The 23638-nt window shown below is 39.2% G+C and overlaps 1 protein-coding gene and 1 long non-coding RNA gene across 2 annotated transcripts in view; one reads left to right on the forward strand and one right to left on the reverse strand.

The window, feature by feature from the left end:
* The window catches only part of LOC128741049 (transmembrane protein 208), a 124474-nt gene that overhangs the window by 88579 nt on the left and 12257 nt on the right, over positions 1-23638 (reverse strand). The gene's annotated exons all lie outside the window — the stretch shown is intronic.
* On the forward strand, positions 14318-15708 carry LOC128741050 (uncharacterized). Its single transcript, XR_008412195.1, has 5 exons — positions 14318-14490; positions 14549-14648; positions 14731-14881; positions 15016-15072; positions 15130-15708. It is a non-coding gene; the product is annotated as an uncharacterized LOC128741050 (long non-coding RNA).

The following is a 23638-nucleotide window of genomic DNA, read 5'->3' on the forward strand; positions in this document are numbered from 1 at the left end:
CTTGCTATTTAAGATAGAAATCGACACGTCTTCGGAACATAATTCATCTATTGGTTAACGTTGCGTAGTGCATTGGTTTAGATAACATTTTTAGAAATTGAATAAGTTTACAAAATTTGAACAAAATAAGAGAACTTATAAATTTTGATAGATCTTTTTTCCATGAAATTGAGGAGTCAGTTGTTATTAATATAAGTAAGTGCAGGTAAAAGTAAGTTGTAAGGGGAAATACTATTCTTTAACATATACATTGCGTAGTAAAGGTCTAGTTTATAGGTTTTTGAACTATGCATAATTTCCTGTAACGCCATTCTATTTGATTCACAACAATAAAGTTTTCTTGAATAAATTTCATCAATTTTTATGAACCTTCGGTTAGTCACGCTGTTACATTTTGTACAACACGTGAAGGTTTTTGAATGCCATATTGTTATAAAGTTACAAATCGATGTTTAACTAACGTATATTCTTCAGAGGTTGGAAAATTCACAAAATGAATAGATACGCCGAGCATCGGCAAACGGTTTTTATCATGATAAAACTGCTACGCGAGTGGTTCAATTCGCCTATAACAATGAGCAACATACACTCACGCTTCATAGCATCGCTGAATATACGAATATCGTGAGTAACGCAATAGTGCGAGTTTCTGCTTTCTGCTGCTTGTAAAGCCACTAACACTACTTTAAACTATTCCCTTTTCGTAATAATATTATTTTGAATACTTTCCGGTGTCCCCGGGCATTCTACATCCGATAAATCGAACACACTCAATGTTCAATATTCAATTTTTGAACGAATTCTGATGTTCACATTGAGGTTCTGTTCGTGATAAAATTCAAAGCTGATGCATGCATTATCGGCGAGGCAGGCGAATAGTGTATGTTCATGAGGGATGTTCATCGATTCAAATGATCACTTTTTCGCGAATTCTCCAACCACTGATATTCTTCAATAAACTTGTTATGAGCAAAATGTCATAACTATTCAATGCATTAATACTTTAAATTGTTAGGAAAATAGATCAATAAATAGAATAAATGAAGCAAGCAGCATGTGAGGTGTACCGCAATTGACTCCAACCGGAATTTTCTCTCGTTTCTTCATATGGAAAAATGATGTTTTTCTGCAGCAAAACTATCAGCAAATGTAAAATTTTTAAAATGTATCCGTCCGTTGGTAGTCAAGTAATTCGGAGTCAAAATTAGGGTATTTTTAATAATCAAAATTCTACAGCTCCTGAACAAGCAAACATAGAGGTATACTATATTTAGCAAAGCTGTGCATTTTAACTATTTTTGTACAACTTTGTAATACATGTAAAAGTCATACAACAATTCCAAAAAGAACTAAAATAGAAAAACTGACTTTACAAATTCAAAAAAAAGCAAAGCCATGGGTTTATACCGTCTTTAGACATTACCCTTCTTTATCGACAGACTTCGCAGCCGGCTGTTAGAGTACAGGAAAATTACGGGGCCAGTGCAACAATCCTACTGACTCTAACTAGCAAGCACCGCCTAGCCGAGATTCGAACATACGACGACTGGCTTGTTAGACCAGCATCGTACCTCGAAGCTAGCTGGGTGGTGTGACTTTACAAATTCATATACAATAAATAAGGTTTTTCTATCTTCGCTGAATAGATAGAAGATTGCTATCTCCAGCAAAATTTCTTGTAATAATATGCTCTAAAACTTTGCAGAACTCGTCAATGTGTTATATTGAAACTGAAGAAAATTAATCTTTTTTATTTCACTTTAAGGGAATTAATCAAAATTTAAATTCTACCAGACGATAGAGCTTTCAATTTCAAGAAACTCTTCCAAAAGTTCGATAAATCTAAAACCAAGTTTTCCCAGTCAAAACTAATGCGCACGTTTTTTGGTTTTAGGCTATTGTGCTCGCGAGTAACCTTGTTCCAAAGTTGGCGCGAGTGTTCGAGGATTAATATCTTTTGACCGGTAAGACCAATTCTTATGAAATTTTGTAGATACATTCGCAGCCTTTCGTTTGATACTAAAATAATTGAAACTTGATAAATTGTCTTAGTGAAAATTATTATAAATTATTGTTAATTTTGACATGTTGAACACGATTGTTCATAACTTTCAAATTAAACGTCCAATCAAAAAACAAATCAATAGTGATTTATTAGGCTACTAGCTGACCCGACAAACTTCGTATTGCCACAAATTAACCTGTGTTGTACATAAATCATGAATCTCGGATGATCTTTGTCACTATCTCGAGTTTTGCAAGCCCCCCAGTGGGCGGCGCTTCCGACGGCGGGTCACCGGCAACACTCGCGACCGGCTCGTCCTGAATGATCTAGTGTTACTATAGATAGTTTTTGTGGTCTTGTTATTGATTAATGTTTTATGGAAGAGTCTCGAATTTCTCGAGTTGGATTAGTTTTTGAGTTTCGCAAAAATTTCTATTTTATTTGTATGAGAGTCCATATCCCCCTACCACAGGGGTGAGAGGTCTCTAACTATCATAAAATAAATTCAAGACTCAAAGATCTCCTACATGCTAAATTTGGTTCCATTTGCTTGATTAGTACTAAAATTATAAGGAAATTTGTATTTCATTTGTATGGGAGCCCACGCTCTTAAAAGGGAAAGGGGTCGTAATACACCACAGAAAAAAAATTCTGCCATCTAAAACTCTCACATGCCAAATTTGGTTCCATTTGCTTGATTAGTTCTAAAGTTATGAGCAAATTTGTATTTCGTTTGAATGGGAGCCCCCCCCCCTCCTAAAAAGGTAAGAAGTCCTAATTCATAATGGGAAAAATGGTTGCCTCCAAAAACACCCACATGCCAAATATGGTTCCATTTGCTTGATTAGTTCTCGAATTATGAAGAAATTTGTATTTCATTTGTGTAGAAGCCCCCCCTCTTGAAGTGTGGAAGGATCCTAATTCACCGAGAAAATATTTTTGCCTCCAAAAACCTCTACATGCCGAATTTGGTTCTATTTGCTTGATTAGTTCTCGAGTTATGGGGAAATTTGTATTTCATTTGTATTGGAGCCCCCCCTCCTAATGTGGGAAGAGGTCCTAATTCATCACAGAAAAAATTCTTGCCTCCTAAAACACCTACACGCCAAATTTGGTTCCATTTGCTGGATTAGTTCTCGAGTTATGAGGAAATTTGTATTTCGTTTGTATAGGACCCCCCCTCCTAAAGTGGGGAGGGGTCCCAATTCATCATTGAAAAAAAATTGTCTCCAAAAACACACATATGCCAAATTTGGTTCAATTCGCTTGATTAGTTCTCGAGTTATGAGGAAATTTGTATTTCATTTGTACAGGAGCCCCTCCTCTTAAAGTGGGGAGGGGTCCTAATTCACCATAGAAAATTTTCTTGCTCTCGAAAACCTTCACATGCCAAATTTGGTTGCATTTGCTTGATTAGTTCTCGAGTTATGAGGAAATTTGTATGGAAGTCCCCCCTCTTAAAGGGGAGAGGAGTTATAATTCCTCTTATAAAGAGGGGAGGGGTCTCAATTCACCATAGAATAAATTCTTGTCACCAAAAAAAACACCCACATGCCAAATGTTGTTCTATTTGCTTGATTAGTTCTCGAGTTAGGAGGAAATTTGTATTTCATTTGTACAGGAGCCCCCCCCCTCTTAGAGTGGGGAGGGGTCCTAATTCACCGTAGAAAATTTTCCTGCCCTCGAAAACCTCCACATGCCAAATTTGGTTCCATTTGCTTGATTAGTTCTCGAGTTATGAGGAAATTTGTATGGAAGCCCCCCCTCTTAAAGGGGAGAGGAGTTACAATTCCCCTTATAAAGAGGGAGGGGTCTCAATTTACCATAGAATAAATTCTTGTCACCGAAAACACCCACATGCCAAATTTGGTTCTATTTGCTTGATTAGTTCTCGAGTTATGAGAAAATTTGTATTTCATTTGTATAGGAGCCCCCCCTCCTAAAGTGGGGAGAGGTTCTTATTCATCATAGAAAAAATTCTTGCCTCCAAAAACACCTACATGCCAAATTTGGTTCCATTTGCTGGATTAGCTCTCGAGTTATAAGGAAATTTGTATTTCGTTTGTATAGGAGCCCCCCCCCCACTTAAAGTGGAGAGGGGTCCCAATTCATCATAGAAAAAAATTTTGTCTCCAAAAACACCCACATGCCAAATTTGGTTCTATTTGCTTGATTAGTTCTCGAGTTATGCAGAAATTTGTGTTACATTTGTATGGGAGCCCCCCCTCTTAGTGGGGGGAGGGGTCTCTAACCATCACTAAAACCTTTCCTGGCCCCAAAAACCTCTACATGAAAATTTTCACGCCGATTGGTTCAGTAGTTTTTGATTCTATAAGGAACACAGGACAGACAGACAGACAGACAGAAATCCTTCTTTATAGGTATAGATATTGCCTTTCAAATGAGACTAACAGTACAAAAATCGGTTTAGCCATCTCTGAGAAACAGGCGATAATTATTACCTTGTCAAAACAGGTTTTTTAAGGTTAACTTTTAAACTACTTGTTTGCTCTCAATAAAACTTCCGTATCAGGTAGTTTTCACATTTTTACTCATAACTTTTAAACAAAAAGTCGGACCATGAAACAATTCAATAGTGATACACTAGGCAATAGTACCTTTCAAACAAAAGTAAAATCGAACGAATCGGTTAAGCCATCTCCGAGAAACAGGCGATAGAAAATGAAGCGCACACACACACATACATACACACACACCCACCCACACCCGCACACCCACCCACACCCGCACACCCACACACACACCCACACACACACACACACACACACACACACACACACACACACACACACACACACACACACACACACACACACACACACACACACACACACACACACACACACACACACACACACACACACACACACACACACACACACACACACACACACACACACACACACACACACACACACACACACACACACACACACACACACACACACACACACACACACACACACACACACACACACACACACACACACACACACACACACACACACACACACACACACACACACACACACACACACACACACACACACACACACACACACACACACACACACACACACACACACACACACACACACACACACACACACACACACACACACACACACACACACACACACACACACACACACACACACACACACACACACACACACACACACACACACACACACACACACACACACACACACACACACACACACACACACACACACACACACACACACACACACACACACACACACACACACACACACACACACACACACACACACACACACACACACACACACACACACACACACACACACACACACACACACACACACACACACACACACACACACACACACACACACACACACACACACACACACACACACACACACACACACACACACACACACACACACACACACACACACACACACACACACACACACACACACACACACACACACACACACACACACACACACACACACACACACACACACACACACACACACACACACACACACACACACACACACACACACACACACACACACACACACACACACACACACACACACACACACACACACACACACACACACACACACACACACACACACACACACACACACACACACACACACACACACACACACACACACACACACACACACACACACACACACACACACACACACACACACACACACACACACACACACACACACACACACACACACACACACACACACACACACACACACACACACACACACACACACACACACACACACACACACACGCAGACATTGCTCAGTTCGTCGAACCCTATCGATTGGTATATGTGACTCGGCCCTCCCACTATGGGGGATTTCCATACAAGCAGGCGGTCAAAAATATTTGACGAACATATTTTGAAAAGGGTTTAACTTTTTACATTTGTCATATGCGAAAAACTAATATATGATTTTGTAAAATCGCCGTTTTATGATCAATTTTCAACCGATTTTCGATCTGTTTTTTGCATTAAGACTGCAAATCCTGTCTTCAAATGTATAAATGTTTTTTTTATATTGGACAAGATGGCGGTCATAAAATGTTAATAGTCCCTTATTCCTTAAAATTTCAAAATCGGCCTTTCGGCTCAAAAACCAAAACTCAAAAAAATTTGGTTTTATGTTGAAACTCGTCAAAAAATCATAAAAGGAACTCAGAACAGAAGAAAAATTGCCGCACGGTAGAAGACCTGACTTTTTAGCAAAGCCCAAAGGGCCGAGTGTCATTCACTGTTTAACTCAGGTCGATGAGATCGACAAATGTCTGATTGTATGTATGTATGTATGAATTTATATATATACACGTATGAGTTTCTATATATGCGTTTAAGTAATCAATTGTCTACCAACGTTTTCTCGGAGATGGCGCAAACAAATGTCACACAATATATTTCATTTGCAAAATACTTTCGTCCCATATAAACTTTGTAAGATTCACCGAAATTGGTCCATAAGTTCAACATATCTAGAAGATAGATCTTAAAATAGGCCATAGGTCTAAGAACTCAGCCCACTCAATTGGATTGGAATTTTAAATTTTCGAAGGTGTTTCTTCGATGAACTTAGCAGGAGGGGCGCATGTTTTCTTCATAGTTCCAATAATGTCGTAAGTAGGAAATCTCGATGGTGACTCCCTCTGAATTATTTCATATTGAAATTTGCTTAACCCAGTTTCTAAAAATTATTACACTAAATGCTTCTTCTGTTGACATCATTTCACGTTGATAACGTTATCTGAGCGCGCGCGATTGTGTGTGTGTGTGTGTGAGTGTGTGTGTGTGTGTGTGAGTGTGTGTGTGTGTGTGTGAGTGTGTGTGTGTGTGTGTGTGTGTGTGTGTGTGTGTGTGTGTGTGAGTGTGTGTGTGTGTGTGTGTGTGTGTGTGTGTGTGTGTGTGTGTGTGTGTGTGTGTGTGTGTGTGTGTGTGTGTGTGTGTGTGTGTGTGTGTGTGTGTGTGTGTGTGTGTGTGTGTGTGTGTGTGTGTGTGTGTGTGTGTGTGTGTGTGTGTGTGTGTGTGTGTGTGTGTGTGTGTGTGTGTGTGTGTGTGTGTGTGTGTGTGTGTGTGTGTGTGTGTGTGTGTGTGTTATTCGCTGGAAATATATTTAGTCTTGAAATCTCCCATATTTTCAAAACACTATATTTCGCAGAGTGGCGCATGGTGGCACGTAATTCTTTCATAATTTGGTAGTATATACCTGAGACTGAACACAGAATGTAGAATTGACCTGGAGATATTTGGAGAAAAAAAGTTCTCGTCTAACAAAGCAGAAAATTCTCTTATTTTTCCATGTTTTTCTTCTTCTCATTCTTTTTATGATTATTATTTTTACTCTAGCTGTCTAAACCATCTGTTTTTCGGAAAGCTCAATTCATTGCCTTTCTAATGATGTATAAAACATAAGATTTAACTTTGAAAATAGTGTTCGAAAATTGATTTGAAATCAAACGTGTTTTACGGCAAAAAGCATACATGTCATATCGTTTTTCAACTTTGACAGCCTCTATCTCAGAAACAACATCGTATAGAGACTTGCTACTTTGAATTTTTCTTAATTAAAGTGTTTACTATCAATAGAAAATTTCATTAGAAGGATTAGTGAAAGTCAGTTTTCTGTTTTTTGTCCGCCTGATATCTCATAGTGCCTCTGGGCCTTCGTCCAATTTCGTGTTTTTCGACCAATTCCTAAACCTTTGTTATATAGTATAACAAAGGTAAAAACAACAAAAATCTAGATTTTTATCGTATTAATTTTGCTTTATTTCCTCACATTTTTCGTGACTGACATTCTCTAGCGATTATTGCGCTTCTGTGCTTAAAATTATGGTGGCCCAACCGTGACTACTCAAGTGGTCCGACCTTTACAAATAACGCTTTTCTAGTATTCACCTTAGCCTGCCCAAACAGCTTACTGGAGGGCATTTTTCTATAGTCTTCGTGGGCAGCACAACACACTTCATACATTTTAAAAATTTATCTCGATAATTGCATTTCATGAATCATTTCTTGAAGAAAAGTTCATTGCAGCTGGAAAACTTTTTGACGTAGGACTACGTCTTACGGCAAGTTTTGAGATAGGGTGTCATTCCAAAAAATCGAAAAATGCGAGCGTCACGAAAAATGAAAGGTTTTGAGCGCTAATAGCTCAGCGGTTTTCCTATCGATTTTCAATATTCTTACACCAATCGATCGGAAAATCTTCTAAGAATTGACCCAAATGAAGAAAAGTATGGATTCTTGATGTTGAACTATTGAAAAATTGAAAATAATGAACCTATGTTTTACCAGAATTCTCGCTTCGTGATTGGTTGAAAGATTTTTTACGATGAGCTAAACCTATATCAATTTGATATCTGTGCTTGGGAAGTAAGCCAAAACAAGTGACCAAGGTTCCTCATTTCAACAAGATTTCTTAACACCGCGGTTAAACCTAGACCATTTTGATGTCCTTGCTTGGGAAGTACGCCAGAGAGAGTAACAAAGTCCCCTCGTGCCAACAGATTTCTTACGAACGCGATTAAACCTAGTCCAATTTGATGTCTGTGTTAGGGAAGTGTGCCAGAAAAAATGACACAAGTTCATTGTCCCAACAGATCGCAAATTTTTTACTGCGAGACGATTAAACCTAGGCGAACTTGATATCTGTGTTCGAAAAATGTGCTACAGCTGTACTGTTCGGTTATAATACGACTCTGTATGAATACGCATGCTTGCCGTTTCATTGAAAGTGTAGTGAAAAGATGTGCTGTTGATAAAATAGGATTGAATTGGTAAAATCCCTTCAACGTGGGAAACCATGAAATCCATGGCATGGATAATAAATCAGTCTTTAATTTCAGTAAGGTAGCAGGAAAGCAATAGTTTGTGTTCTTGATTTTGTTAAATTGTTTTCAAATGCACAATCTTTTGAGAATTGAACGTATGCAATTTTACTACTTTGATAAATGTTACATACAACGCACGTAGCATGTATATATGTTACATATAGCATGTATACATGAAGAATCGAATGATTACAAGCATGAATACATGCCACTATCACTACAAAGAGACTTACGTAGTCCTGCGTCACCTATATATGCGGTCGTGTCTTGAACACAACCCCTCTGATTTTTTGTAAGATTTAGTCACTGAATTCAGTACGGGTGTTTTGAATACACGATTGAAACTCACAATATTGTGAAAAGTTAGCTATCACAGTAAGTAGTTTTACAATGGTTGTATCATAGATATCATGAGTTATTAAACTGTAAAATCGTGATGGCCCGACCATAACAGTGGCCCGACGATGACGACAATACCCTATTGTCAGTATGGACATGAAAGTTTTTGTTTTCTAACTTTTTTCCCTTGAATATTGCGCATTTTGGGATGTATGGAAGACTTGTAGCACAGACAAACAGACATAACACTCGTTTTCCATTCTTCGGACCGATTAAACCGTCATTTCAAAATTGGGCTTAGTTGGGAATGTCTCCGTTTTGGTCAAAGTGGCGCTTTTTAACGAAAGAAGGGTAATGCTCCATAAAAAATACTTGCTAGTTCGAGGGATATTCCTGTTGCTATTTGGTATTTGGGAATGTCGATCATAGATGGTGCAAGTGTTAAAGAAAAATGTGTGGCACGATTTTTGTGATTTTCTTTCAAGCGTTATGTCTGTTTGTCTGTGATTGTAGGCCACATAAATATCTGTCTTCAAAAAAAGAATTCATCAATTTCTGAAATGGCCTAGAAAATCGATTTTTAGTTTATAAAATGCTTTTTTATCAGTGAGAAATTAATATATTTTTCAGCAGCCCGGATAATCGAATCATATTTTTGGTACTAAATGTTTACTATTATTGAATATTATTTACCCTAAAGTTAGAAAATTCCTTCCTTTGATTTTTTTTACTGATGACGATGTTGGTTGATCGTGATGATGATGATTTTGCTGATGATGATTATTTTGATGATAGTTTTGTTGATGATAATGATGATTTTAATGATGGTGATGATTTTGTTGATGATTATTTTAATGATGGTGATGATGATCATGAATTATGCATCATAACCCCGCAGAAGTCACGAATGTATGTATGTATGTAAGGGGTTAGCCACCATCACCTCAAGGGTTTCCCATTGTATGCAAGTAGAATTACTGCAGAATCGAATTTATCTACCTAGCAACTTTCATGTCAATGCTGTTCGTGAAGGACCAAAAGGATAACCCCGCAGAAGTCACGAATGACCCAAAACTGGTTAAAGTGACTATAATCTAAACAAACAAAAAATCTGCGCCATTCATACACTAACTTTTCCGGAGTGCGCTCGTCCCAGTTTGTACCAGATTACACACTTTGCATGAGAACTTTCCCGCTTGCAGTGAAATGAGCTACGAACACTAAAGGGTCAAACAATCTCATAATCGTCCTCAGTACCTGGCGCTTCGTTGACATACCAACCCGAGCACTCTTTCCACATGTTTGGGTTTCTCCAAATTCATGATTTTGCAGGATGGTTCCCTCGACTTCTCCAGACGATCCAATACTTGCGGGGCATTGGAAAAGAAAATTTTAATCTCGAATCCGGCCTGCTAGTGAACGTACTGCACATCCAGAACTAACCCACTGCTTCAGCCGCTGTATAGACGCTATCCAGAAAATCATTAACATAGAAAATGCGCATTGACAACCGCTTCGGAAGCTTTCAGGTATGATTTTTCCCATTCTCGAGCATTCATTCTTAATTTATTGCGCTGAGCATGGTGAGCACGTCGCTCTGAACGTTGCTACATCTATCACAAAAATTTGGGCGATTCCGCTGGATACACCGCCACAGAAAGCCTTGAAAAATTGCTTATCCGTTTCCCGGATGCGAATTTGGTGAGACATTTAACGAATAGCTCCACACATCGCAACATTCCACATTCTGGATCGCCTTCAAATGTCTGTCAACGTTGTCAACATAACAAGTCCTTTGAGCAGCATATCATTGAAGAACACTCCACTTTCTCAAATTTTGCTCGGCTGAGACGGCACCACAGAACAGAAGTGGAAGTTCAAACGATTCGGCGTTCAAAACTGGTAACAGTTTTTTTTTGTTTTTATTTTTCTTTGGGAAGGTTTTCGCATAGAAGCGAATAACAGCAATATAAGCAGAACGCTCGTTGCCAATCGCATGGCAGCTTTCACATGCTTTCGTGTGCATTCGTATGCGTTCGTGTTTTCGTGGAAAAAAGTGACTCGCTACCGCCAGATTCGCTAGTATCTGTAGAAAGTAGCATGTACGTGTTTGGATTTCTACTTCCACTTCTGTGACGCCACAGTCAAATGAATCAACAAAATTGAGTCAAAGTGATCGGACGATCCCTGACCAGCAGGAACAACACTACACCTCTTGGTCAGCACTAAGCTTAATGTAAGGCTATCTCTATCTATAATATGCTGAACGAGGACCTGAAGAAACTTACACACTTAATTCCAAAATAAAGTCTCGGTAAAGTAAAATACCGAACTACATACAAATAGGTCTGTTTTCCCGTGATATCGGTTAGCATTTCTCGTTTTTCCGTAACTTGGAATATTATTTTACTGAGATATCGGAAATGAAGCTTATTTACCGAGATACTGCAATCTTATTTGCCGAGAAGATCAGTAAAACAGTAAAGCGTAAAGCCCCGAGCTCAGTAAAATAAAGTACCGAATCTAGGTACTTCAATATCGTTTTAACGAAATTTCGTTTAATGCTACTGAAAAAAGCCACAGATTGTTTTACCGAGATTTCGGAAACCAATGTCAAAAATTAACTGTGCGCGATCGACAGCAGTTTCGTTTGTTTATTTGCTTTGTTTATTTGCTCAATTAAGGTTTAGGCTTCAAGCCCGTTTTCCAATAAAAAAGTACTTAGTAACTATGAACATTAACTATTAAAAACACTCAAATGGGATGCAACTGTCCCCTAAAATACAAGCTAAGCCTATTTTTAATATTCGCTGGTGCCATGGTAACATTAACTATATGCTGTAGATCGTTGAAAGCTTTCATGAAACGGCACGTTGGCTCATGCTGGGAGTAATTCCTGTTTCGATGAGGTGGATTAAACACCCGGGTGTTCCGAAGTGCAACTTGGCTGTGATTGAAATGCAACCTTGAAGCAAGCATTTGACTGTCGGCTCGTCCAGATAGGATGTTCGTGAAGAACACTATGTCGGCAATCTTATGTCTGCAGTGGATTGTGTCAATGTTGACTAAAGAGCATAGGTCGTGATACGGCGGTAGTTCATCTCCATTGCACCTCAAGTACCGCAATGCAAAACGAACAAACTTTTTTTGGACTGTCTCTATCCGTTGTATATAGGTTACATATTGCGGACGCCAAACTACACTTGCGAAGTCTAATTTACTTCGCACAAGGCCTACATATATTGCTAGTATTGCATATGGATCCTTAAGGTCACGACCGTATCGTCTCACAAGAGCAAATAGCTTTAAGCAGTCTTTAATAACGTTGTCTATGTGACTTGTAAACGAAAGTGAACGATCAAATATGATTCCTAGGTCACGAATGGTTTCCTTGCGTGGCAAAACGATTCCGTTGTAGGAGTATTGAAATTCGATTGGACGTAGTTTTCGGGAAAAAGTCATAACAGAGCATTTATCTGGGTTGATGTTCAAGCCGCTATTCGAACAGAATATTCCAATGTTATCCACGTCAAGTTGTAGCTTAAGACAATCACTGCCAGTCTTGATAGGTAAAAAGATTTTTACATCATCTGCGTATATTAAGATTGTAGCATTGGACAACATATCCGGAAGCCTGTTCATCACTAGTACAAAAAGCAATGGTCCTAGATGACTACCCTGCGGTACTCCCGAATTAACAACAAATGAAGCAGAGACGTTTTCCTTAATTTTCACATACTGAACTCTGCGCGAAAGGTAAGTTCTTAGCCAGTTGTAAATCGGTCCATCGATGCCGAAGTCTGTAACCGATTGCATAATACTATCCGTCTTAACAGAATCAAAGGCTTTACTCATATCAGTGTATACACAGTCTACTTGAAACCCCCTTGAGATATAATCGTTTACCAGAGACGTAAATTCACAAAGGTTCGTGGTTACAGATTTTTTCTTCAAAAACCCGTGTTGAGCAGAAGAGATACGATCAGCAACCGTTTCGTATAGATGATCGTAAACTGTTTGTTCAAAGAGCTTCGGTATAGCCGACTGGATAGTTATTGCTCGATAGTTCTCCACATCTGAGCGAGATCCTTTTTTATGAATTGGACTAATACGAGATACCTTCCAAATCGAGGGGAAGTAACCGGAGGCTAGAGACGCATTAAATAGACTCGCGAGAGGTTCTATTAGTTCATTCTGAAACTCTTTCAAAAGCTTATTCGATAGTGTATCGGGACCAGGTGACAGATTTTTGTCGAGTCTGCGAATAGCATTTCCGATGCTGTTTTGAGATACTTGGTATGCTTCTGCATCGCTGTATTGAAATGGTATATTGTTGGCGGAGGTATGTTCGTCAAATACGGTTTTAAAATGTTCCGCAAATAGGTGCGTTGATGACTGAGCACCGGTAGCAGTAACGTTCTTATACTTAACGTGATCTGGAATACTGCAGTTCTTCCTTCTGCTATTTACGAACTTCCAGAAACATTTCGGGTTACCTTTTATAGATCTTTGTATTTCACTTAGGTAAACTTCATATTCTTCTCGGTGGGCAGCTTTGAACATACGTAGAACCTGCTTATAGTGCGTCACGTTTTCATCTGACCTATTTCGATGCATTCGTTTTAAAGCCGATCGTTTGGCTTTCATTAGATTGATAAGCGACCGAGAAAACCATTCGGGGTAATTGTGCTGTGATTTTTGCTGTTTGATGACCATTGGAGCATGACGGGAAAAAATATCGAAAATCACATGATAAAACGACAAAATATTATAATCCATGGAATTATTAACATTCGCAGCATCCCCGATATCGACATTGAGAACACCAACGGCGCGAATAAAATCCAGCAGCACAGATGCTTGCATAACATATCCCGCTACATCGCTTTGGAACATTTCCTCTGTAACAAAGATATTGTTCCATTCAATATTACCTAAGTCAGTACGCACGCCTACACTGTCCATTGCATTTAAATTCAAATACTTTTTGAACACCCCAATGTCACACTCGTTCGATGCGGCCGCTTCGATGGTCAATAACATCGCACAGTGATGAATTTCGTTCTTGATCAATGGATCCGTTAATGCCACCTGGCAGATGTCTGTGTCAGTAGTGAACACCAGATCAAGAAAGCAATTGTTGTTGTTTACAATATTGCATACTTGCATCAGCCCAGCAGCGAGAAAACTATCAACAATAGCTATCTCGGTTTGTGAAGTAATTTGTTCGGGTAAGTAAAATGGATTATTTGAGTCGAAATTAATTTGATTCCAATTCAAATTTGGCAGGTTAAAATCACCGACAACGATAACTTCGTCTTCCGGACTAATGCTTACAACTATGGACTCAATAAAAAGACAAAACGAGCGATAACGATCGATACCAGAGGTAGGTGCAATATATCCGCAGCACATATAGAGTGATCCGGTCTTTGCTGCTAGTTTAACACAGAGTGCTTCATTGCTTTTAGCCACTGCGTATTCTGTGCTGGCGATGCTATTTCGGACGGCAATCAGAACACCACCGCCAGAGGTTTTTTCACTATTGAAGGCATTTCTATCACAACGGTATACACGAAAGGCGGAAGAAAACAATGAACCATCCAGTACAGTTGCATCCAGGTTAGTTTCAGTGAAACAATATACATCTATGTCTAATTCAATAGACGACATATAGACAATTTTTTGTCGTTCGCATCCTCTTATACTATTCATATTTTGATAATATACATCCAATATCTTTTTCTTTTCGGTAGGTTTTCGTGTCATTGATACTATAGGACTAGTGACGGTCAAATTTGGTTCCAACTCAGGTACGTCAGTAGCATTTATGTTAATTTCAATACGATTATGATCATTCAATATTGCAGGATCGTTATTACTACTGTGTATTGGCAAGGGGTGTAAGAAAGTTTTCTGGATTGGACTCATTATCTCTGATATTTTGAAATGTGTTTGTTCGAGGTTCACTTATGAATTCGCGGAAATAAATACCAGTTTGCCAGCTCGAGGGCTGCATCGCCTTTTCTTTGAAAGCGATATCGATTCCCACCTTAAATGACACGTATGTCATTTGGCTCAAATCAGCACCATTGCGGACTAATTTAATGACTTGGACGGGGCCCTCCAGCTCCAGATTCTGCTGTACTAGTGTAGAAATCTCCTCCACAGTGGCTTGTGGGGAGAATCTAGACAGAAACAGCCAGAATTTATTTACTCGAGGGGGCAGCGGTACGATCGGAATAGATGAACCCTGCGGTGGCTCTTTATTCCCACAAAGCATTCGAACGGCATTTGTTTCTTCGTGTGGGAGATCTACAAGAATGCGAGGACGCTTAGGCGCTCTACCCTCTGACCCGGGAATCACTTTGGGAGTTGAAGGCGTAACGGGAATTTTTCGCGTAATTCGATTAATCATGTTTGCATTTTTCTTGATTTCATCTCTTAATTCTTCGAACATTTTGCTTTGCTGATCCAATACGGAGTGAAGTACGTTATTAGCATTGGTAAGAGAATCTCGAAAAGTTACATTATGCATAATTTTCCGGCAAGCGTGACACATCCAAAATAAACCAGCGCTAGATTTTACCTCTTCCCATACTGCTGGATTAAGCTTGGAGCATCCAAAATGGAATGTTGATCTACAGAAACCTTGACAAACAACTGTATCTGCATCCGTATGAATGACATTAGCACAGGCGTTGCAGAGATGATCCATTTCTACTGCTGTTTTATTTTGCACTTTAATCACGTTATCAAAAGAAACTTTAATACTTCCGAGCACAGTATCTTCCAATGATCACGATTATCACAGTGAAATTACAAGATAAACAGTATTTCAATGACAAAATTATCACAAAACTGCAGCTCACTTTTCAACAACTTCGTTACCGGTGAAGTTAAAATTGTGAAAATGGATTAAATGGATGATTTTTTTCATAGATTGACATCGATTTTCGCAAAATACACAAATGTACGAAAGTATGTATAGATCAATGGCGGATCTGGCAGGAGAAAATTCTAACCGCGTATCGGAATCTCTTCAAAGAAATTTCGGATGGTAAATGGAATGTTTATGAATGTGTGAATGTTTTAACTTAACGCATAAATTCTTGCAGATTTTTTTCGATCCCTGGCTATCATTCGGTCTAAGAACCCTACCAGAGGCTGTAAGCGCACGCGTGCCACCAAGTGCATGCCCAGCAACAAGCAATTCTTTGTGTTTATCAGAGCAACAATTTTTTTCAGTAGGCAAATTAACCACTACAGGTGAAAAATTTGCTCGTTCTACGTGGTTCTAACTATTAACTTTGCCTTTATATTTCAATAGTTTATACTATTAACTATACTATTATACTGTTAAACAATAATTGTTTAAAATAAAAAATGTGCATATTGGTTAGTTATGATAGTTTTATTCAAAATTTTATTGATTTTCATAAATTTATTAAAAATACCGAGTTTTCAGCATATTAATACCGTAGTTCGGCATTTTCAGCTAGTGTTTTACAGAAAATCTCGTTAAAATTTGACAGTTTGGGTCGCTTACGCTTTACGAATATTCGGCAATTTCAGCCGAGTTTCAGTATTGATTACCGGATATCTTGGAAAAATAATACCGAGATTGTCGGTAAAGTTTGACAGTTGTTTGATGTTTTGGATTTCCAAGGTCTCGGTGTTTCAATGTTTTACCGAGATTTTCACCGAGATTTCAGCTGTTGGGACACAGAATATAGTTGGAGATAGAAAGTGAAATAATAGAGTCGAGGGCATTTGGTTTGCTGTAACGAGATAAAATAGTTAGGCCATTACAAATCATTTTCAAAGTTTTTGTCGTCACCCCCCCCCTGGAAATAGGCTTGAAAAATCGGAGGGCAAAAAAATAATTTGTAGGATATGAGCCAAATTTTTTTTTATAAAATCAATTGTCTGTGGGCTCTACAGCTTGAAAAACTCGAAAAATGAGTGTACGAGTTGAGCTAACGCTTCTAGCACGAAATAGAAATGGAAGTTCAAACAGTGGAATTTCCGAAACTCAGCCAAAAAAATTTTCTTTCGTTTTTGTCTTTTTGTTCGTAGATTTTTGCATGAAAAATAACAACGTATTTATTAAAAGTAAGAAAAGATTTGGTTTTCACGTTTAAACTTTAAGTAAAAATGCCTAAAATCTATATTTTTTTTGCTCGATTAAAAAATTCTCTTTGTTTTTTTTCGCCCCCTCTTCAGTGGCCCACCACCGGAGGGACAAAAACTTTTTGAATATTTGTAATGGCCTTAATGTAGTTAAAATAATTAATTGAATAAGGGAGTATAATATATAATGCTGATATAAAATATTCAATCTATATACTTGAACGTGACGCAATATGTAGCAAAAAATATTTAAAATTTGATGCTCCAGTCTATGGAATATGCAATCTACCTTACAGTTGTATCCTATGTATGTTTTCGTTCAAATCGTCAAAGAACTTGCCTTATGCGATTGACATACTATGGCTGCTGTGTGCTGTGGCCCTTCCATGTCCCGTGGGGATTCGTGGTTGTTTTTGATGCTGCTGCTGTGCAGTGCTGCAGCTGCCTGGCGTTCGCGTACTCATCCTTCAGCGCCAGGCGGGAGGACTTGGTCCTGCACACATTGCCGTCCTTATCTCTATTCCGTTCAGCTACCGCCACTATAGCTACTGTGATAATAGTGGGCGGAATATTTCAAACTGAGATAATTCTATGCAGAATTATCCTTAGGTAGGTAGAGCGACAGGTAATCAGTAAGTTTTCACCTGGCACCTCAAGCTAGAGGTGGACCGGAAAAGTTGATGAGCATTCCCCCACAATTAAAATTAGTGCATTAGGTGACACGGTTGTCACCTAGGTGACGGCAGTCAATTCGACTCGCCGTGGCGAGTCACGGCGAGTGACAATTGTGGTATTGAGTCACGTGACTCGCAGAATAAGGGTGTATGACGCCCACACAGGATAGAAATGTTTTTCTTGCCTTTCTGCTGTACCTCATTCTGGCTTGCGGCTACCTGAAAACGGTACTCGCTTCAAAAGTTGGAAGCTTCCAATCTTGAAGCGAATTGAATATTCTTTTGTTCTTGTCAGCATGCGATAGATCATACGCAGGGACTCGCAACCAAAAGCTGCAAACTCTGCACTCTGCAAACACCGCTAGGGTTGCCAAGTCTGAAAATTACATAAACCGGCCGGTCGGTCCTGCCTTCAAAAAATGGGGGGGGGAGGATGTGTCAGCCGCCGGAAGTCGGTTGACAGTTTCCCGTGTAAATGCGATGATCAGCCAGTAGTGGAGAAGCAAATGGTTGCTGGTAGGACATCGCAGTCGAAACCACAACGAACATTGAACGAAACGAAACGAAACCACAATGAATTATTGAAGATAGCTAGTTTCGGAGTGACAACTACTTGCTTCTGGTGCTAGTGAACGATTTAATGTATATTACCGCCAGAAGCAAAGTATTGTCACTGCAAAACTGGCTATTTTCAATGATCCACTGCTCAGAATGGCTAATAAATTCATTAGAAAATTTAACAAATCAGGCAAAAAGTACAAATCCAGCTTCAAATGTCGGAAAACCGGCCTTTTTGCAGGATTGACCGGCCACCGGCTTTGCACGTGAAAAACCGGTCGGGCCGGCCAAAAACCGGCCCCTTGGCAACCCTAAAACACCCTATTGACAAATGACATGCACATCACATCTTAATTTTTGTGTACGGATATTGCGGCGCTTAAGAAAAATCCGCCTGCAGCGGCGGTGATAACGCACTCAGGAGATAACCGCGAGATAAACGCAATATTAAAATTTAGGTTTTATGGTTTGCAGTTCTACAAAATAACAGTTTTGAAGCATGGTTTTGATGAAAAACAATTGATTTAGTAAATTTCCATGTATTAAATTAAGGCGGAACCGAAAGTGGCTAACGTTATTGTGTTAGTGCGACAAACACTGTACTCTACAGCTCGTGTTCGTTAAAAACCTAAACGTTTATTTGAATATTGCATTAGTATTGGTAATATATGTCAAATAGCGGAGCTTGCAAACATAAACAGCTGATCCGCAGCCAACCGCACTGACTACAAACATCCCGAAAAAGGGTTTGTTTTCTTTATCAAGGCATTCCGATTCAATCAAAATTAACCGCAGCAACTGAATAATGCGTAGGATCACTAGGATGTTTAATTAATCCGCTTGCATCGGATTGCGTTTTTGATTCCTGCGTTTGCGTTTTGTTTGTTTACCTCACTCTAAGCTCATCGATGCGGCGAAAGTTGAAAGCTCTTTAAAAGCTCATTGATGTGACGAAAGTTTGATACTGTGTTGCTGCTTTTTCGGAAATCGCTAGTTCAACGAAATATGTGCGCAACCAAATATCTATTAACTAATTCCAAATTATACATTAGTCGCTTTTATGAACACGTAATGATCGATATGATCAGTTAAATTTATTTTCCATTAGCAATTATGTTTTGCTGAGCGTTTATTGATACATAGCAGATCGATAACTTGAATTACAAGTTTTAGGAAATTATAACAGCGCTGGAAGCACTGATTACGTGGTGAAAACGTACTCTGCCAATACAGATGCATTTTTAAGGTGCAAAACAATACATGCTTCGAATGGTAGCCATTTACCCAGCCATCTTTGAGCCACTTTCGGTTTCCCCTTAAAGAAATCTGCTCTGCGGTGATCTTTTGATGATTTGGCTCAACAGTCAAGATAACCGCAATGTGAGGATTGTTCTTGCAATCTGCAATACAAAACAAAATAACTCGTACGCAGGGACCAGAGCTGCCACAAATACAGATATTTGTGCATGCATAAATTTGGGACCCATCAATTATTTCAATTGCTGTGATTTCTGGCTATACTAATGTTCCTGAATTTTAAAGTACTCCGTAAACTATTTATGTTATTTAAGGTTATCGAGAAAATAAAATAATACGGAGAAAACGGTAGGGTCCCAAATTTATGCATGCACAAATATCTGTATTTATGGCAGCTCTGGCAGGGACTCGTCTACGTGTAAGCAGGGTATTAAACTATCAGAATGTTTGCTTGTAGCGAGTAAAGTTGAATGCTGCTCTACTTAACTCGCTATTCGCTATTCGGCGTGTGTGCTTGTTGGCTTGTTGCTAGTAGACTATCTACGTAACATCATATTTGCAAGTGACTAGCGACTCAGCGAGTTTTTTTATTATGACTTTTATAGCACCAAAGATGCCAAATGCTTTCACAAATTCTGCATTTGGGGATTTAATGTGAAATAAATGAAGCAATACCGCACGTAAGGGTACCGCCAGAGTGCAAGCGACATGCGACGCGACGCGACATTTCTTGCTGTAGTTATACGCGCAGCCCTTTTTCGCCCGAAGCAGGACTGTGCATTTAGCAACATGAGAGCGAAGTCGTGTCGCGTCGCTGTCGCGTTTACTCTGTACGGGGCCTAAGGGTACCGCCAGAGTGCAAGCGACATTTCTTGCTGTAGTTGTGGTTATACGCGCAGCCCTTTTTCGGCCGAAGCAGGACTGTGCATTTAGCAACATGAGAGCGAAGTCGTGCCGCGTCGCTGTCGCGTTTACTCTGTATGAGGCTCAATACTTCATATTACCCACTAAGGCTGTGAACCATTTCGCGAAATTTTTAACTTTTTGGATAAAATTTGACAGTACGAAGGTTTTTTGAAAATAACCCTGCTCGGGAGCATGGTTAGTTTTAACTAAGTTCTGAGAGCCAATGAGATATGCCACAGGTGAGGAAAGAGCTTCGATGTGTTTCACTGATTTTTCCTTGAATTTTTTTCACCAATGTATGGATGTTTAACTTATAACAAATTTGTTTATTCAATCCGAAATTAAATGAGATAAATTTTATCTATGAAATAGGAGCAAATGAACACCAAAAATTCTTCCAATTCCAACCTGGACTGAATAAATAAATTCGCTGTTATAAAAACATAAACATAAAAACTCCTCGCTCACTGTTGCTAATTCCTTAAATCCCAACGCAGTCCATCTACTATTTGGGGAATATAATCAGCCTGGACTAGTTTGGAACAGCACACCCTTTGGCCATGCGGTACCCGACCCCGTCGAATCCACCTTCACACGGTCTAGTACTGCGCTACTTGACGGCATGTCTTTGTTGAACATGCTTCAGATGTCTACAGTTAAAAACTGCCGATATCGAACACTTGACCTTGTGTTTGTAAATGCAGAAGCTTCTTCGCAATGCACTTGTTTCGAAGCATGCGACCCGCTTGTCGATATCGACACGCAGCATCCACCGCTTTCAGTATTCCTTACGTGTTCTCACCAAGTACTCTACGAAGATGTGTTTGAGGTAAAGGAGTTTAATTTTTCAAAAACGGATTTCTCTGGGCTCCAAGAATCACTCTCCCACATTGACTGGAATAATCTGTTAGACAACACAACCGATGTTAACGCCGCAGTAGACATTTTCTCGAACACACTAATTCAGAAACCCCAAACGCTTCTGGTCTTTTGTTAACGAGAAAACGGGCTACCTTGCAGCATGTTTCTAGCAGACGAAACTTCCAGCAAGACGAGTGACACTTGCAATCTCTTTGCTAAACACTTTTCGAGTGTGTTTGCAACTGCTTCAGCTAATCCGACTCAGGTCCAAAATGCTATCCGTGACGTTCCGGACAATGTGCTAAACCTTAGAAGCATCCGCTTCTCAGACGAAGATATCTTTGCTGCACTGAAGAAATTGAAGTCTTCAACATCAACAGGGCCTGATGGAATCCCGTCGATAGTGTTAATAAACTGTGCGAACGCCCTATGTGCTCCGTTGAAAATACTTTATAATCAGTCACTGGCGCAGGCGATATTCCCAACGCGCTGGAAAAAATCGATTATGTTTCCAATTTTTAAAAAAGGCGATAAACAAAACATAGCAAATTATCGAGGAATTACGTCTCTTTGTGTGGGCTCAAAGCTGTTTGAAATTCTAATTGGTGGAGTGCTATTCCGAGAAGCTAAAGCATACATCTCAACAGACCAACATGGATTTTTCCAGGCAGATCAACTACGACAAATTTAGCACAGTTTACTTCGCACTGCATTAAAACTATGGAAAGCGGAGCTCAAGTAGATGCCGTGTATACGGATATAAAAGCATCATTTGATCGCGTAGACCACCTCATCCTATTGGCGAAACTCGAGCGCTTTGGAGCCTCTTCCAACATAATTGAATGGCTGAAATCATATCTAATTGGCCGTACCTTATCTGTAAAAATAGGCGGTCACGAATCACTGTTGAAGTCAGTCTTCACTGCTTCGTGGTTCAGATTAGAATGAAAATTTTATTTATAGCAAGTATTGGTTACACGGAGTCAAGGATACATATTTCTATAGTCTACTAAGATCCTACAATCTCTCGCTCTTTTCAATAATGGGTTTTACAATTAATTCGTAATAACAGAGTACAATACATAATCATTAAGGTAGTTGGGTCTATGTTTAGTTCTTTGAGATGGTTGAGTTGGCAGTTCAGCAGAGCGTTTATGATTTTCTCTTTGCTTCTTTTCTTGAGGATTATTTGACGAAGATTGTTCATTCTTCGTGTCTGAAATGATATTGGGTATAAGATTCTTTCCAATAAGAGAAAATAAAGAAGAGATAATCAGAGTACCCGATCGAAACACTTGCTGAGCTTCGGAGTTTTGATTAAAAAGCGGATTTTGACAAATAATTTTCTTCGCATGATTCACGTGTCTATTAAGGTACCAGTACACTGTTTGCTTTATCGTCAAATTTTCTTCCTGTCAGAATTTGGGCAAATTTTGGTATTTGACAGACATATTTGTCTTGCCCAGTACACTGTTTGTCAAATTTGATGTCAAAAATTCGATCTGAGACGTTACCCGTGTTACAAAATCAAATAAATTTTGACATATTTTGTGGGGCCAGTACACTGTTTGCAAAACAGCTTGAAATTCGTGAGATTATCAAATACATTCGGCCCGAAAATGTTTGCGCCAGCAGATTTCTGTGCAGATCAAACAGAGCAAATACGCAAAAAAAAGTACGCTCGGAAAGTGAGGCTATTCATTTAACAGGAAGCTGAAAGCCATTTTAATTTTTTTAAACACTTTTTAATACAGGCATTATTATTAATTCAAAATAATCAATACAAATTACTGCGGTATGAAAAAATGCAATTTATATACACTGAAGTCGCTTTTTACGCGATTTTTACGCGACTATTTTCACGCGGTTTTCGGAATTTACGCGGTTTTCGGAATTTACGCGGTTTTCGGAATTTACGCGGTTTTCGGAATTTAGGCGGTTTTCGGAATTTAGGCGGTTTTCTGAATTTACGCGGATGTGCTGAAAACGT

This window comes from Sabethes cyaneus, chromosome 3, assembly GCF_943734655.1.
Source record: "Sabethes cyaneus chromosome 3, idSabCyanKW18_F2, whole genome shotgun sequence".
NCBI classification, from domain to species: domain Eukaryota; kingdom Metazoa; phylum Arthropoda; class Insecta; order Diptera; family Culicidae; genus Sabethes; species Sabethes cyaneus.